At 44.7% G+C, this 18,261-nt stretch overlaps 1 long non-coding RNA gene across 2 annotated transcripts in view; it reads left to right on the top strand.

The window, feature by feature from the left end:
- Positions 1-16,290, top strand: part of LOC119698130 — a 68,905-nt gene extending 52,615 nt beyond the window's left edge. For both annotated transcript variants that reach the window (XR_005256069.1, XR_005256070.1), the window contains one exon: positions 15,897-16,290. This is a non-coding gene — a long non-coding RNA (uncharacterized LOC119698130). The remainder of the gene's footprint in view (positions 1-15,896) is intronic.
- Positions 16,291-18,261: the final 1,971 nt, after the last annotated feature.

Raw genomic sequence — 18,261 nt, 5'->3', positions numbered from 1 at the left:
CCTGCAGAGGGATCACAGGTCAGCAGAAGAGCACCTGAAAATCAGCAAAAAGGAATTCCAGAGAAAATGCTGAAGCAGCCAGAGTCTGGGTTAGGAATGCTGAAGTCTGGTAGAATTAGATCTGGCTAGGTACTCTTTCCTAAGCTTTGCATGCATTGCAATCCCTTCTCAAGACACCCACCTTTATGCCTTTGGTATTTAAATTTGAAAGTTAACAGATATTTGTGGTAAAATTTAAGTGTTAATTTAAACTGATTTCGCTAAAATTTGAGTTTCTCTAACACCACCTATGCTTTCCATTTTCCTCTCTTGGGGAAGAGTGATTTAAAGCTGATTTTACTTAACTGAGGAAACAGAACTAATACAATAAGTGTCTTAAGATTTCTGTAAATCAGAAGTATTCATTGGGACATCTCAAAAATTAAAACTACTTCAGCGCACTGTCCATCATTGCTGTTATCGTAATTACAATTGTGTTTGACTGGGATGCATTTTGAAATGCTGTTGCTGTGCAGTGTCAGGAGAAAGCAGCTCTCTTTCAGTGAGATGCCCCTCTAACCTGCACACAGCCCCACGCGCTGCAGCCCGGAGCTGATGTGCCTAGTGTTCCTGACTGCCAAAACCCTTTTGCTGGGAATGAAACCACGCTATAAATCACACTCACATGTTAGCAGGGAGTGTATTTTCACACCAATGATTACAGTTGTGCCTTTAGTCGAGGAGGTTGTTTTGGGGCAGTAAATTGTGCTGTGTGTTATCTCTGCCGCCCTCCCTCTCTGGCTCTCTTTTTCTTGCTGGGTAGGAAATGGCTGTTCTGAACAGCAGAGCCCTGACAGCTTCCCAGGCTTTGCAATCATCTTTTGTTTCCATTTTTGTGAGAGAAGTATCTGAAAGGGGGTTTGAGAGGAGCTGGCTTTTGTATTGGAAGTACATAAATTACAATGTCCCAGGTTCTCATCAGAGCTCTGCATCTCACAGATGAAGCTCAAGCAGTGGCCTTTAAACAGTACATTAAGTTAGACAATGTGAGAACTACCAGCCTCCTGACCTGGCAGTGCATAAATCTCTCCATTGCTCCCATCCCTTTTGCATTTGTCATCTCCTCCAGCGCCATGCCCAGCCCGATGTGAGCAGGGGTATGAACACCTCCTGGTACTGCACTTGGCATCTCACACAGGGCATTTTACCCTGGATGGCCCCCATGGCTGTGGGGTGTTGGAAATAGATGGATTTTAAGGTCCCTTCCGATCCAAACCTTTCAGTGATCCAATGAAAGCCTTTGTGGAGGCTGGCCTTCACATCTGAAATGTCATGCTGGGTGCTGATGCAAAGTAATTCTCATATAAATAGCCTCTCTTTATGTGAGGGGTAGGTTTTATCAATAGAGTAAGCTGGGCCCATGGTCAGGACAGAATAAACAGATGGGCTGGTATATGGTTAATCAATTACTATAGAGGACAGGAGGTCAACTGGCTTCTCTCAATTTCTGTAACACCTGTGTGCATATGAGCATTTATAATATCTAATATTCATGTCTGTAGCAAGCCTGTAGTATCTGTTGGTCATTTATTAATTCTTTATAAACATTCCCTTAAGGCAAGTTGTGAGTTTCTAGATGAGGGTTAGAATTACTCAAAAGATTAATTTTTTTTCTCCATCAGGAAATGAAAAAACGATTAATTATGGATTTCAGTTACAAATAAAACACATCAGAATGAAAAGTTTGCAATGTGGTCCAGACATTCCTTACAGACCTTGTCAGACTGGATCATTCTGGTGTCCCATTTAACTAAAATATCACTGAAATTCTCATTTTTCATGCTCTGTGACAAAGCATAATCTCTCACAAAGCAGATACTCAAACCAAAAAAGTATGTTTTGATGTTACTGGAAAACAAGGTTTTCATTGATCCAAACTGAGCTTTGTGGTTTTTTAAATTTTCTTTTTGCAGAAGATTAAAAAAAGATCTTAGTTTTCTTTCTTGTTTTGCTTAGGAGCACAATTAAGTGGAAAAAAATGGAATTCCCTTAGCAGCTAGCAAGTCTAGTGTTTCTGTATGCTTCTCTGAAAAGTAAATGGGATTACTTTGTTTAAAAACTGCTTTTAGCAACCTCTGTTAAAGCCCTAAAATGCACAGGAGGGCATGATCCTTCTTCCTTTGAAGTCCCTGGCACAGTATCCATTGACTTCACAGGGAGTGGGATTGACTGAATAATTGTGTTGCAGCATGAATGTCTACCCTGACACTGCACAAAGTCACGCTGAAAGCCACTTGATGTCATTCTAATCCTGTCTCCTCACAGTGGTGTTCTGGAGAATAGGGTTGGGTTTTTTTCCCCCCTCCGTATTTATTATTTGCAGAAGGAACTAGTTAACAAATAGAAAGGACAAAGCTGAACGAGCGTGTCATTAATTTCCAAAGTAACTTGTTCTGCTGCTGAAGTGATCAACTGCTCCGTGCAGCAAGTGCTAACAAGGGAGTTTTAGCCAGTGGGGCTTTAATGTGCTAAGGAGAACGCTGTAGCTGGAGGTATCACCCAGGCTCGTGCCCGAGCCGTGGAATGCCAGCCCTGTGAGGGTGGCAGAAGCCTCCTGGTCACAGAATTTTGATCCAAAACAACCTCCCCAGAAATCAGAAGCACAAACACCTGCCAGGGTCAGGGCCGGGGAAGAAGGGGCTGCGATAACACGTAAGGAACACCAGCATCCCCGACACGGAATTCCAAACCCGACAGCTTGTCCTGGCCGGAGGAGCCACTGAGGTGCGGATGGTGCCCTGGCACGGCTGTGTCTGTGCATGAAGTCCTCTGCTGCTGCTGAGAGCATTGCTGGCTGTGACCAAGGCAGATGGCCAGGATAGATGAGGCCCTTATGGATTGTCCCATGGGAATAATTACAGTTTAACTGCGACGCTTAGCCAGAGCCTTTTGTGCTCATGGTGCCCTCAGGAAGACCTGGGGAAGCAAGCTGCCTGGAACGCAGGGGTAATATGCTCCTTCTCAGCTTGGCAAGCAGGGGAGAGGAATGAAATCCCACCTCTCCTCCACCAAATATCCCGGGGGAGGGCAGAGCTGGCACTGTCATCCTTACGAGTTCTGCCCCGAAGACGTAAATAGGAGAAGGTGTAGAGTCATTACCAAGGAACCTCTGAAGGTGCCAGGTTTTCCTAGGAACGCTGGCTCTGCCAGTTTTACACAGGCATTCTGCCCTTCCCTGGACCACTCACACATACCAGGTAACAAGGTTTAGAAAGACAACACTGCTGCAGTAGGAAACACGGGACTTGTTTCACACTGGCCCCACGAAATGGGTTCTTTGTTTGTACCTTGGCCAGGAGCAGAAAAGACCTGCACAAGCCTTTTTAACACACACATGCTGGAAAACCTGCTGCAGGCTGGGAGAGGATGGTTAAACAGGGGGAGAAGCTGCCCATGTCAGAGATCATGGATGTCATAGAGACAGAAGGACTGGCAACTGATTTAAGGTCAGATTGCAGCATAGCCTGTGAGGAGCGCAAAGGAAAAAGTGGACTTAAAGCATTCCTGATTTCCTACATGAAGACATGTCCTGCTTCTGCAGCCCATAGGAATAGCTCAGAAATGCAGGTCTCTGCCCAAGGTGGGCAGCCAACAGCCCCTCTGCCTCTGCCACAGGCACAAGGCAACTCCCATGTAAGGACTGTGCTGGAGACCCCACAGCTCATCCATGTTTGAGCAGCGCTGGTATATCTCAAAGCTTGCTCTTTCCAAGCTCTTCACAGCTTCTGTCTCCTCCAGCGAGTATCATGGGATGGTGAGGGAGGCTTTCGCTGAACTTCTGGTTGCTTTTCCACAAGACTCTAAGTCTCCCTACCTTTTTAAACTCCTCTGTCACCAAGTAAACTATTTCCTTCTGTTTTATATACCTAAAACCGAAAAATGCCAAACCAACAAAAAACAGGCTAGTGGCAATGGAATGAAGTCAAGTGTCACTCTGGCAGTGTTTTAATGTCCATCTGTCTCACAGCACAGAAGATGTCCAGGCAAGTCTTGGGCTTTCATTTCTTTGCCGGTTAATTTGATTCGGTTAGGGCAGGCTTATCAGATGCTCAAAATGGCCTGTTTGACTGTCTAAAGTGTAAAGTTACAAGAGGGCAGATGTGAAAAGAAATACCGAGCCTGTAGTTTGCTGATGTATGTTAAGCAGGACCTTCTTTTGCTCTAAAACACAACAGAAGGCTGTAGCACATCACATTTCACTTTAAGCTGGCTGAGAGTAAGCTTTGAAAACCCAAAACCCCTGATATACTCCTGTTAATCATTGATATAGTCTTTGATCTCTTCTCAGTTCTGTGTAGCTGATTGACTCATCCCCACGTTTTTTTACCAGCTTTCCATTTGTGCCTTTTTTTCTCAATGTATCTGTTCTCCATCACAGTTTGAGCAAGCAAAAAAGCCATAATAGCAAGGGTATTTTTGTAGTATTTCTGATCAAATGGTATATACATCTTTGTGCAAAATTTCTAGTACCATACCAGGCACTGGACAAAAATGTTTTGGGATAATATCTGAGGAGCCCAAAGTCCCTTTCTCTGCAGTTATTTCCACTCCTCCGTGACTTCAGATAACATTTGCAGGAGAAGCCTCTTACAGCTACTAAAAATGAGATTCCTCAAACACATCTGGCTGAAGGCTGGCAGAAAAGCACCATGGCTTCAGGGCTGAAAGGTGTGTGAGGGAACATGCTTCAGGCACAAATTCCTCCCTCTCTTTTTTACCACAAAGCTTTCAGCCAAGCCTGCTTGGATCGCTCTGTGGGCCCTCAGTTCATCGTGTCATAAGCTGAGGCTCCAGGAATAGGCATCTCTAAGAGGGATGCCTGAAGATGATGTTATAGATGGATAATGAAATGATTGGCTCTCGCAACTAAAATATAACTATTGTGTGAATATGAAGAAAAGCTTTAGTGATGTATAGTTATGTTTTTATAGTTTAGATGTCCTCTGTTCACCCCATAGTTCCCTTTCCCCACCCTGTATTGTTGCCATCAGACAGCCTGGGTTGTCTAGGACAGGTAGAGAGAAGATGTGCACATGTGTCCCTTACCTGGGGCAATTGGGAATGGAAAAGCTGCTTGCTTAGGGGGTGCGGCATGGCAACACCTGACCTCCCATCAAGTTACAAGAAAGCAGTTTCCACTGATAAATGGCAAAGAGGAGCTGACTGACAGACTTTGGGAGGGGCCAGGGTGGCTGATGCAACCCCCAGGGGTATAAAAGACTGAGCATCCATCTTGAAGATGAACCAGCCATGTGGTATCCATGATTCCCAGCGCTGTGAATTTTCCTTATGTAGTCCTTTTTGTTGTATTTTTGTTAAGGTTTAATAAACCTTTTTAAATTTTCAAAGTGAGCAGTTGTTTCTCACAATGAGGTGACTCTGCCACCCTGCCAGATTTGGGGGGGCTGGAAGAGTTTGCTGCTATGCTGTCTTTGAGGGCAGTGGCAAGGGTATCAACTGCTATGAAATGCAGCTGGTGAATACATGTAAAAATGCATCATATCTTGGTTTTACTGGTGATTTTGGTGATGGTGTCAAGTGTCCACCCTAGGTCCAATTTCTCTGATTTTTTCATAAAACTCAGAAATAGCTTTTGAGTTGTGCTGAATGGGTGCTGCCCAGCTGGTCACCATTTTCCCATTACACTGGCATTGCAGACTGTTCCCACAAACTCTGCTGGTCTCTCAGCTGTGGTAGTCCAGATAAATTATCCCATCTCATCCCATTCCACCCACTTGATTGTGTACGTGCGTGAACATCTCTTTGGCCCTGTACTCTTCTCTCACACAGGCTTTCCACAAGTTTTTCTGTCTGATGAAACACTTTCAAGTGCAGGGAATGGCAAATTAATATAAAAGTCACTAAAAAAGTTTGAAGCAAATAGCTGGGGATAATACTGTCTCCTGAGCCATGTTGCTCACTTCTGGTTACCATGGCACAAGGATGGATAATGAGTGAAGTTGGTCTGTTTCACTTCTTCCACTCCTCAGGAATTAGCTGTTTTGCTGTTCCCTGTATAAGCAAGATGGAATACAAATTAGTGGTTCAGGTTCATGTCCATTTATGTGGAGGGCAGTCAAAACACTAAATAAACTTCAGCATGGAAAGACCATCATGGAGACTGAGCAGTCAGAGGCTTTAAATACCCTACATTCGGCTCAAATTCTCTGTGGCTGCAGTTAAAGTGAGAAAGGGCTGTTAGAGGCACTCTTACATTCCCTGATAAAGCAAATGTTTACCAGACACAGGAACTAGTCTTCCTCTTGTCCTCTTTAGATTAAATTGCCTGATAGAGCAGAAGACAGAGTTAACTCTCTGTGCTACAACCAGGACAGATAGCTCTTGACAAAATTAAATTACTCAATTCACTGCAGAGAAAACTGCTTGATTATTTCATATGTATGGGAGGTAAAAATCTCAAATTGTGTGTTTGGCAACATATGAGGACTATATACATATATAGTCAGTTGATGTTGTTATTTTCATTAAATGAGGTCTCTTCTTTTCTCTATTTTCGATGCTGTTCTCCAGGGAGATTAATTTGTATGAAAGTAGAGCGCTAATTGCACAAAACAAGCTGGGGTACTGCAGGAGCATAATTAAATTAAAAAAAAAAAGTAGTGTTAATACAATTGTGGTGCTAATTAAATAAAATTGGTGACAAGTGTCTGAGGCAGACCAAGTGTAAGGAGAAAAACTGACAAAATGATCAATTTAAAAATTCTCGCAGATATTATAGTTCACTGGTAACTGAGCCGAATTAAAAGTAATTGTACACAAAGTGCCACGTGACCACCCTGTCTTGCTCTCACCAAAGTGGGACTTTTGCCAATCCAGACTCTAATGTTCCATAAATTGCTGATAGGAAAGTGATAGGCTTATTTTATTTCTGCATGTGTTTAAGAAGGGGCTAATTCAGGGCTGGTCAAACTGACTCGGACAACAGCTCCCTCAATGTTTGCAGTTGTGCCTGCTGTAAACTGACCATTCCCTGTTTCCATGGGAATTGCTGGTGGTCATGTGCCAAGGGGTCTTGGAGAAAGAATGGCATGGGCTGTGCCAGTGGCACACTATGGCTTTGACCTCACCAGCCACCAGCTTTCTAGACCTTCACAGACCAAGGGTGCATCATTAGACTCCCTCCTCCGCCCTCCAGGGAGCAGGGGGGCCCTTAATCAGCATTCTGACTCAACTCCCTTCCTCTTTGGCATTTATTAGTGGCTCAGAGGAATTGCACGACGCCTACTGCAGCCCCGGTTTCCTCTCCAGGCTTGGCTGTCCCCAGCATTTTCCTGTGCAGTGCCCTCTGATGTGATTCCCACCTTCTCCAGAAGGTCACTCCCACTACCCAGCTGCCCTAGGGACAGTTTGCCAGCTGCACCTGCCACCCTGGAACCCTGGTTTCCAGCCTTGTTGCCCTGGCAAGAGCCCTGATTGCCTTCACCTTCCTGAGACACTGGAAAACTACTTCTCACGTACTCTGATTTTCCCCACTATTTGTGTTGATGGAGGAAACCTCCCACTCCTCCTTCCACCCACAAACCAACAACTCCAAGCCATTTCTAGCCTGTGTGGTCCTGAAACAAATAAAAAAGTCCTTTCAGATGCGAAACAAAGCAGCCTTGTCCGCCTGAGTCAGCAGCCTAAAACAATAGCTGTGAGCACTCACCTCAAAGCAATTTCTACCCTCTCTGGGGTCACGTTGTCATACAGTAGAACCCCAACTGTGGTTTTTAAAATGCATTGGCTTGTTTTGGGAACTGACTCGAACAACTTCACTGAACTTGCAGGAAATTAGTTGTGATCCTTTATACAATGAGAATTTTGCCTTTGACTTTGCTGGGAGCAAGATCAGGACCTCAATGCCTACAGAAGAAATGCCAGCTCTTGCTTGCTGGGGCAGAGGGAGCTTGGGAGATAAGCGATTTCTCTGTGTAGGTGTCTAAGCTGAGGAAAAAGTAGAAAGGAAAAAAGTTCCCTTTTAGGTTGTATTTTATGGCTGGGGTTGCTGGTCACTGCTCTGTGATATTGCTGTCCAGAATGAAAAGCTGAACACACAAATTGCTGTCCTGATTTTTACTGTTCTTACATTTTATTGAAAATAAGGCTCAAGGAGAGCTCCCAGTCTGGGACGTGATGCCTCTGCCCTTTCTTGAGGGGGTTTGCTTTGAGCAGGGTCTGTGAGGCTCTACCATCCATTGCAGCTTCTTATTTTGCTGGTGACTAATTCTAGCCCTGCTATCAGTTCTGCACATGAGCACTGCTGGGCTGCAGCAGGGGTGTCATTCATTGTAAACATGTTTTTTATCCCAATTTTGGTTTCAGAATAAACAAGAATAAAATTGCTGTTGAGTTTCAGCCTGATGCTTTTTATTCACTTTTCTGAGTCTGATCTCCTCATCCTTCCTGTCTTCATTAGTGTGACTCTTGTCTCTGTGCTCTCTGCATAATAGCTAGCCTGTTTCCTCACCTTCATCTTGAAAGCAGAGCTTGATGCTGTGTGTTAATTACTGCTGGGTTCTGCTCAGCTCAGCCCTCAGCATTTGGAAAGGCAAGACATGACTGAAGGAAAAAAACCCGAAAGAACCCAGAAAAATAGAATTGGCACAAAGTTGTTATCTTCCTAAGAGTGCTTGTCTCAATGGTTATATCATCCATAAGATCATGTTCCTCCTTCAGAGGAACAGTGTTGGCTTTGTCTGGCTTAGTTTTACGGTAAAATTAAGCCCTTTTCTCTGCTGTTTTCTTCCCTTAGGGTGTGTTGTGCCCATTAATTGCCCCAAGGTAGAACATACCACTAAGACTGGACTGAAGGTTAATAACTAGCCTCAGCTCAGTGTCGAGGACAGATGCTCTCTAAACATTATTTTGGGGCTTGCACCTCTAGCATGGGAACACAAAGCATATACCCAGGCTCAGCTTCTCCGCATCACACGTAGGCAGATCGCCCCAGAAACAGCCTCTGTAGCTGGAGTGATCTAAGTCAGAAGCAAATCCACAGACATTCTTTTCCACCATCACTGTGTGGAGCAACTATAAACATGAGGGATGCAGGCTGTGCCTTTAGGCTAAGGGTGCAAATTTACCAGAGGGGGAAGCTTTCCACCCTGGCCCTGGTCTGCACCTGATGCCCAGAGTGACCCTTGCCCATGCCATGTGTGGTAACAATGCAACTTCCCTGTACCTGCCCAAATTTTGGGCTTGAAAAAGAGGGATTGTGGTAGTGCTGGTGCCCTAGGAGGTGCTTTGCAGCAGGGGGGGTGTCCTGAGGTGACTGATGGATGCTGGTGGAAGAGGTGGGTGACCAGGGCTGGGGGCTGAAGTGGCTGGGGAAGACTTGTCAGAAAATGGGGGGTGCCAGGCGAGGAGTCTACTCATTCCACTGATTTCTAAGGCAAGCTCTGGGTCCAGGCAGTGCCCTGGATGCTATGGGCTACTTCTGTAGAGAGAAAATTCTCAGCCATCTTGCTCAGATCCTTGACCACTACATTTCCAAGAACTCAAGGCAAGAACAAGTGTAAGTGAAGTCTATGTGTACAGCAGGAACTTTGTGAATTCACACTAACAGCTGAGGATGCCTTATAACCTTTCTGACACTGTGAGTTATTGGATAAACAGGAAAAAAAAAAGTGATGACACATCATAATATTGACTTTTATTCCCCATATTTCTACAGCTGCAGTTCTGTGTACTCATGACTGAAAGAGCAACACAATGTAGTGTATTTATATATTACATTTCTAAACAAAACAATATTTATGTACAGTATGTGAATATGGTACTAAATATATACATGGTCTGATATAGACAGACTAGATCCATGTGCTTCATTATAATTATATATATGATAGTAATATATTTTTATAGGGAAAAGTACTGAAAGTATAGCTAACTGGGACAGAAGTGCAGGATGACTGTAAAATCCTGGGTAAAGATGAGCAGCTTCTAGTAGAGCAAAATGTCTGTTATAGATGTGATATTTATGTTCATATTTTGACTGCTGAAGTCAAACAGTAGCAAGCACTGAATGCCTTTTAGGTCCAGGCTCCCTTGTTATGGCAATAAAGTATGAAAATTTTATTAATTCAAAACTTTACTCTCTAAAATGAAATCCTAGCCACTTCCTTATACAGAGACTTGATCAAGACTCAGAGGCATATTGCCATTTTGGGATTAACATGAAAGTTGCTGTTTGGTAGGTGAGGAAAGAAGGGGAGGCAAAAACTTCAGAAAATCTTCTGAAACTAGCCTCCCAATTCTCTATTTTCAGTTTATTTTCCAAAGGTGAAGTCTTGCCCCATAGCTGGAAGACCAGATAGACATCGGAGTAGGACACACTGCAAAAGATAAGGCAATGTGAGTCTGAAGCTTACTTCACATAAATCTCTAGTGAAAAAACATATTAACTCTCACTGTTACCACAGCAAGGCTCCTTTGAGGAGTAGTCTTCCAGGTTTACTAGGGAAGGAGATTTTTTTACAAAAAATGGCCATATTTTGTAATTATAAAAAAGCACTAGCAAGAATTTGCTACTCAAAGCCCTCAGTTCCAGTATTTTGACATAGCAGATCTAATTTAATTTTTAAAAAAATATAAATCTCTTTTATTTTCTAAATATAGTTTTCTAAACAGGGAGATAAATCAAGCTGCCAGCAGTTCAGCAGATTTTAGCTAATAATTTTCTGGGAATCCTTTACCATTTAAACAAATACTTCCCTGAGACCAATCACTGATGCATTGCTTTCATCACTCCAGCGACTCTTAGGTGCGGAGTAGGGTGGCTGCAGCTTTTCCATCAATATGCCTCAGGCCTGGTCGAGGCAGATCATCTAGGCTGACAAAAGGAGAAAATGTATGGTGCCCTTTCCAATTAAATCCATGGTGTCTCTACTAAGATGGCCAGGGTTGCTAGTGGAATTTTTAGTAGTGCAAACAGCTGCTACCTGAATAGCCGAACAACCAACTCTAGGCCATGAAATAAGTGCTCTGTGGCGACTATGCTTGTTAAGGTCCAGCTTCAGAACAACAACCTCACCAGTGAAAGTCTCTCCAGACTATTTCCATCATCCATATAGAACTCTTTTCTGACTCACCTTGTGCTGTCTTTGTCCCTGCTCCCCCACCAGGGAGGATATGGGATTTTTCAGCACAAGTTGACTGATAAATGAAGTTCTCTACCTCTGTGTCTTTTCCCTTGGGGGCAGGAGGGGAAGCAGGAGCCTTTGCTGGTGATGCTGAGGCCATGCAACCTGCAATTGCTTTTGTCCATGGCATAGAAATGCATATCTGTGCAAAACACTACCAGGTCTCCTTGGTCAGGGCTGCAGTGAGTGTGTGACCTGGGAGGGTCCTTGTTGTCCAGATGAGCCTGAATGGGCTGATCTGTGTGTGCTGGCAGGGCAGGGAGTGTTTCCTATCAGTCGGTGTGATGTCATGATCAGTCTGCAGCGTGGGAACGTGCCATTTCCTGACTTTCAGGGTTATTGCAAATGACTAGTCAGAAGAAGATCCTGTTCAGAAGTGGGACAGGCAAGTAAATAAGTAGCCTCACTGACTAACTAACTAACTAACTAACTAACTAACTAACTAGCTAACTAACTAACTAACTAACTAACTAACTAACTAACTAACTAACTAACTAACTAACTTTATATAAAAGCACTGGCACTGTGCCTGCTAGCAGGTCAGAAAACTGCTCTATATGTCCCTACCAGCCTGTATGCGCCACACGGGTCTTTCTAAATGCTGCAGTGTTAAATGTGCTCAGCAGTGACTCGAAAGCTGTCTGGCAGGTACATTCTCCATGGTCCTTTCCATCCCTGGCCTCTCTGCTCAGGCTGCCAGCCCCCTGTGTAAACAGGGGAAGGACGAGGCCAATAGCTCAGGGCTGTATCTTAAATTTGACTGATTCTGCTTCATAAAACACCCCAATGGCTGAGGCAAATCCTGAAGCGCCCAAATGTGCCTAACCCTGCTGGACGGCGAGATGCCCTGTGAGAGGTAGTACTTTGAAGCAAAGGGAGGTTGCCTGGATCACACATGTGTGTGCATGCACAGAGTTATGTCATTCCATTACTCTTCTCACTTGGATGAAACTTTATTTCAAAATTTGGGCCAGGGCCTAAGTTGGGTGATCTAATGTCTTGAGTCTCTCTTTTGTCTTCACAGGACATGAGCTGCCTCAAAAGAGCTTTGATAAATTGCCCCAGCCAGTCATTAGTGTTACACATCCACATTATCCTCCTGCCAGCAGGCAGCCAGGGCTGCAGGAGCTGCATCCCTGGCTGCCCGGGGGATGCACAGTGCAGCAGGAACACGTGTGCAGGGGCACGCTCTCCCCTGTCTCCTGCTGGCAGGACTGGGCCCCTGGCAGCACTACAAAGTTCCCCTGCTTCCCAGGGCCCCCAGGGGATAAGACACCTGTCTGGAACAAGAAGAGGCTGGAAAAATGCTGGCCCCAGTCCCTCCTTCCTCACTGAGGGAGGCATTCCACCTAGCTCGGTGTCCGAGCTGTCTCTGCTGTCTCTGCACAGCTCCCACGGATGCAGCTGGAGGATGGGCCAGCAGACCATGTCACTTGTGCACAGCTTTAGTTCAGTGGCCAGCAGTTTGTGACTCAAGGACTGCCTGACCAAGGACCAGCACAATCGTAACTCTTAGCTTGCCATGCATGCCTTGGCTATGGATTTCCCTGGTTGCCTCTTGTACCCCTACCAGCCCCTGGTGCCCACAGCATCCCCTGACAAGGGTCCAGGCCTGCTCCAGCATTAATGTCCAATGTGTGTTAGTGCTTCATCCGTCTTCTGGAGAAGGACCCACACATCCAAAATGATGCTATGGGCGAGGCAAAGGAGACACAAAACATCTTGGTACTGTGTACCTGCAGGAGAACCTGCAGATAGATTCTGGGTACAGAAGAGTTACGTAACACAAGAGCAGAAAGTGGGACAGTCCATGGGCTGCATTTCTGTTCAGAAGATGTGATGGCATCTCAGACAGGGGAGCTCTAGGAGGTGTCAGATCATGCCAGGAGTGACTTGGCTCAATTTAGGCCATGCGTCATTAAGTCTGCTTCCCCAAAAAATGAAGAAAAAGGGGAAAAAGAAAAGGATAATGAGAATATTAGTTGCAAGAATCCACTCTGGGGTGATGAGTGGCCCTCCGATTTTGGCATGGCCTTTGCTAATTCCAAAACATGCTGCAGCCAGTGCCGCATGTCACATCCCAAAGAAAGAAAGAGTCCTCTTCCCAGAGGGGCTTGCTCTGCCACTTCAGCCTGCTTTGTTTTCCCTTCCCTTGCTTGCCACAAGCCTACCAGCGCTTGCTGCTCGTGCTGAATGACAGACAGCACTGACGGCAGCAACTTCTGTGGCAGCAGGACATGCCGAGCATGGTGTTCTGGCACGTGGAGTTTTGTGAGGCACCAGGCAAAGAGGGCATGGGATCTGCTTAGCAGAGACACTGCATTTTGGAAGCCAGGGCTCGGTCTTACAATGAGGATCAGAGAAAGCAAACTGAGAAAAGGCATGCTATGGCCACAGGGGCTGTTTTTTTGTGGGGACAAGGAGAGGGGACTCGAATCCAGGATACTTACATGCCTTCCATCATATTATTCCTGGGCCAGCTGTGCCACCAACTCACTGCATGTCCTTGACTGAGCTGCCCAACCCCTCATGTCCCATTCTCCATGCCCATATTGGTCTGTTCTCTGGCAGGAGTTGTGCTTGCAGACACGGACTTAACCAGCTGAGAGGCCTCCATTCATCGCTGTCTCTTTCTCTCCTGCTGCGGTGCTGACAACTCATATATTCCTAGCATTGCTCTGTGGTTTCACTCCAGCTTTGGGAGACCATGTGCCAAATACTGCTGATCAGCCTGCTGACCAGCTACATCTGCTGTATCCAAAGGCAGCCAGAGGCTTTGGAGTGTATGCTCCTCTGTGATGGCTGCCTGTCGCTTGTTGCAGCATGCAGGTCGGGCTGGCGCAGGGCAGAGTCTTGCTCCATGCTCACATCCTGCTCCATGCTTGCATCCCATGCCCAGTGAGCAAACCGACCCTGATGTGGGGATCAGGCCTCAAACTAAGGGGTTTACACAGCTCTCTGTCCAGTCCTGGCACAGCAAAGACCCCTTAAAATGGGAGAGTATATGTAGAGCCTTCTTTGCAGACTTCTGGTTTGCCCTGAATGCAGCGTGGCAAATTGGGGAATTGTCTGGGGAGGTTGATACTGAACTGGGTATATCCGTGTCAGATTACAAAGCCAGGGTTAAGCACGGGCCTTCTTTGCCTTCTCTCTTTGCTTTTTGACTCTGTGCTGATCTAAACTCCGTAGCAAACTGCCAGAGAAATTCCTGCGCCTGTCCCAAAGCCCACAGTGATGGTCATGACATTTCCATGCTCATACACTGGGTAGAGCATGCTGGGGCAAAGGGATGTCCTGACCTGTTTTCCTAGACTGAGCTGCTGGTAATTAGGCAACAGATGATTGTGCCTCAGGCCTTGATCACCCATTAATGACAATCATGTGGGTCAGCTAGAAGACAAGCTGAAATGTTTTTTAAAAGGCTCCTTAGGTGCCCTCTCAGGAAAGGGATGGTAGTTATTGCAGGGGTAGGGATGATGCTGAGTGATTTAACAGAAGGGTTGGACCTCTGTGGTGGGAAAAATGTTTTCAATGCCTCAGAAGCATCTCACTCCATGAAGGAATGGCAGCACATAAACAGGTATTGGTATATTGTTACTATTTAGATAGGTGAATTTCTTGATCTGCTGAAAGCCAAGACTATTAATTGCTTCTGTTTTCTTGTATTTCTGTGACCAGTTGTAATGCCTCCTGAATGTAAGACTGAAATCTGAAAATCTGAGGGTGAAAACCTTTTAAAGTAACTAGAGGTCTTGTCCTGTGAGCCCAGGACAGCTGGGCAGGCCCCTTTTCATGCTAGGGTGTGCAGGCAGACAGCAGTGTGTTCCAGAGGGTCCCAGGAATGATGCTGTCCTGGAGACTGTCCAGGGAAGCTAGAGACATGTGGACATGGTGAATGCAGCAGCAGCAGCCCTACCAGAGCTCTGGAACATGTAAATCACTTCAGTGGCAGTAATGTCATTCCTGCTCACATGTGTGCTGTTCTTTATATAATAGGCACTTGGCATGCTTCTGAAGGAATATTTGGTTTTTTTATGTGTTGACTTTCTGGAGAGTTGTACCTTGAGCTGAGTAGAGGAAAAATTGAGGAAATAGCATATCCTTCCTCACACCTCAGAGTCCTGCACTCCTTAGCCCAACAACCCACACATTTACCAGGCTTAGTTGCTAGCAAGTGAAGAGGGCAGAGCAGCTGCAGTGAATTAATTGGTAACTTCCAGAGCTGGGTTATTACCTGTAAAGCCTTAGAGTGAGCACAAGCAGACCAGTGTCATCTGTCACAAAGGGGAAAGCTGGCAAAGATGCCTGGCCTGTTGTTTTTGCAGCTCTTGAAGATGAAGAAGAGGAAAATACCCTGCTACAATGGCTCTCACTGCTGCCCTGGGGTCCTGTGGGGACTTGCAGGCTTCTGGCATGGGGGCAGTGGCATGCAGCTGCCCTGGAGTGAGCTGAGCTGGAGCTGCTGAAACGCTGCATTGCCATGGAGGGCTACATTCATTTGTGAGCTCTTCAAGTTCTTGTTGATTTTAGCTGCTGGTACTGCAAAAGTGGTACCAGTCTACTTTAGAGTCATATTCCATAGCCAGCTATGACTCTAATGCATTAGAAGTGCAATAGGAACACTGATTTAAAAACAAAAAAACAAAATCCCTGCCAATAAGGGTTATTTGGTCCAGGTATTCTTAATTGTTAAAAATCTGATTGATTTTACAGGACTGGAGTGATGTCTGGGGATGATTCCCTTTCCTCTCCTATGTAATGTAGGAGCGTGCTAGCTTCATCAAATGTGGATCCACCAGCTATTCACGTGTCAGAAATACTGAGAAAGCCCGGGAAGAAAGAGTAAGTGATGTACATTTTAAGCTTGCCTGGAAATCATAATATGGTTCTTTAAATATGGTTAATAAAGGGATTTATCCTCACTGTTAAGTATCTTAAGTGTACCCAGAGAAATGTCTGACAGTCTACAGGAGCCTTATCAGTAAATGAGACCTGGGAACTTAAATACCTTAAGATGTCTTGATGCCTTCTCATATTTTTCTCATAAACTGCTACTGCAAAAATAATTTTGGAAGGGCTTGGAGACTCTTACACATGCTTTTTTGTTTCATTTTTTGGAGCCATAATTACTACTTTGGCCTGCACTGCTACTTACTCAGTTTTCTGTGTGGAGTCACAACCTAGCTCTGGAATGGGCTGGAACTCATTAAATCTGAGCAGGATGTTAAGTTCTGTACATTTCTTTTGAAAATCAGTTGGTGATTCTCATATATTGTTACAAATTTACAGCTGTCCCTGGTTGATAATTATGTTTTAAGTCTGTCCCTCAGATTAATCTGAGTGCATACTTTAAACAGTTCTGCCATGGCTTTGGTTTAAGTAAATTGCTTACAAGAATGACACATTTGTTACTAATCCTCCAACCTCCTATAGCCAAATTCTGTAATTTTCTTCCAGACTGGTAATTCTTTCTTATGCAAGCAGACCTACTGACTTCACATTTTTTCACCCAGTTTGGACCACCACTTAGGCAAATGGTTAATTGTAAACATGTGTTTAGCTTCTATTGACTTCTGTGAGGCTTAAGTGCTGTCTTGAATAGGCATTCTTATCCAAATTGGAGCCGGAAAATTAAATTTGTCCCCCTGTATAAAAGATCAATTCAACTGTTATGCCTCCGATAGGAAGCTGAAAGTTCTTTGGATTAAGACAGGATATACACTTAAGGAGTAATAAATGTTGCTGAAGATCTTGTTAAGTAAACTCCTATTCTAGAAGGAGCATTCACATTTGGAGATGTTAAGGGATAGCTATTTTTGATGCTATCTCTGTATGGATACAAAATGCATCTTAACTATATGTGGAAGATAATATTTTGATTTGTGTCATTATTTAGTGAAAAAATTGATGTGTAACTGGGATGATGCTACGGAATATAGAGAATTTGAAATTTAAGGCTAGCAGAAGCAATGCTTTTATCAAGTAAAATAAAATTATTGTATTTTATTTAGAGTCAGTCTCTGCTACACACTATCCCTGATGCAAGTCACTATAATGGAACCACTGGCTGTCAGTTTTCATTAGAAGAAGGGATGGAAATAGGCCCAAGTTCTGGCTACCTATTGGCATGGACACCTGCTGCAAATTTGGAGGGAGTAGTGTGGTTTCCCTTTCCTTTTGGCTCCATTTTGGTCTGACACAGGAAGCAGAGCTGGGCAAAGACAAACATGGGCACCACCTTTTGCATCCCTTCCTCTGTGCATGTCTTGTGCAAAGCAAGTGGGCTGCAAGCAGCATCAGAGGGTAGCCTGGGGGAGGGTGCTTGCCAGGCCAGCACTTGTCCCATCTGCTTTTCATGTTAGGGCCACACAGTGCACGATCTACGTGTTTCTGGTTCAGTCCAGCTTCAGGACAGCAAGTAGTGCTCCCATGGCATCAACAAGAGTGGCCATGCCCTATGTATGCCAATTGCCCTGGCTGTAAGGACCCCTTGGGTTAGTGTGAGCTGGAAGGCTCTCGATGGCTTTGCAATAGACAGTGGGTGCTCAGCAAGGAGGACAGCTCTGGTTGAATGTGCTGCTGTGTTCAGGGTGCTGGACAGACAGCTTTATATCAATGTATAAAATGGGGATGAGAACCTTTAAGTAGGGAAACAGGTTCACTGCAAGCAGTAGGTCCAAGGGATCGTACTTCTAGCACAAAACAAGAGGGAAGAAAATTTTATTGAGTCTCTTTACAGATCTTCAGAAGGAGTAAAAGAAAAGGTTAACCTTTGAAAGCATTTTCACCAATTACTTGGCTTTCCCATGACATCAGTCCTCTCAGTTTCTATAGTCCTTTGAAGAACAACGTTGCTAATAACTAACCTCATGTCTTTCATATAATCCTAAATTCTCCTTTGAGCCTTCAAGGAAAATCACAATTTCCCCTGTGCAAAGCGTCGCTTTGAATTCGGAGTCTGAAATTTTATATTTAGGATAATGTGAGGGAGTCCTGGGAGACCAAAAAATATGTGCAAAACACTTGGCATTAGTTGTATGGATAGCATTTTAACTGTTCACCAGCATTGCAGATTTAT

Source organism: Motacilla alba, chromosome 2, assembly GCF_015832195.1.
Source record: "Motacilla alba alba isolate MOTALB_02 chromosome 2, Motacilla_alba_V1.0_pri, whole genome shotgun sequence".
NCBI classification, from domain to species: domain Eukaryota; kingdom Metazoa; phylum Chordata; class Aves; order Passeriformes; family Motacillidae; genus Motacilla; species Motacilla alba.
This window is presented reverse-complemented; position numbering and strand designations above follow the sequence as displayed.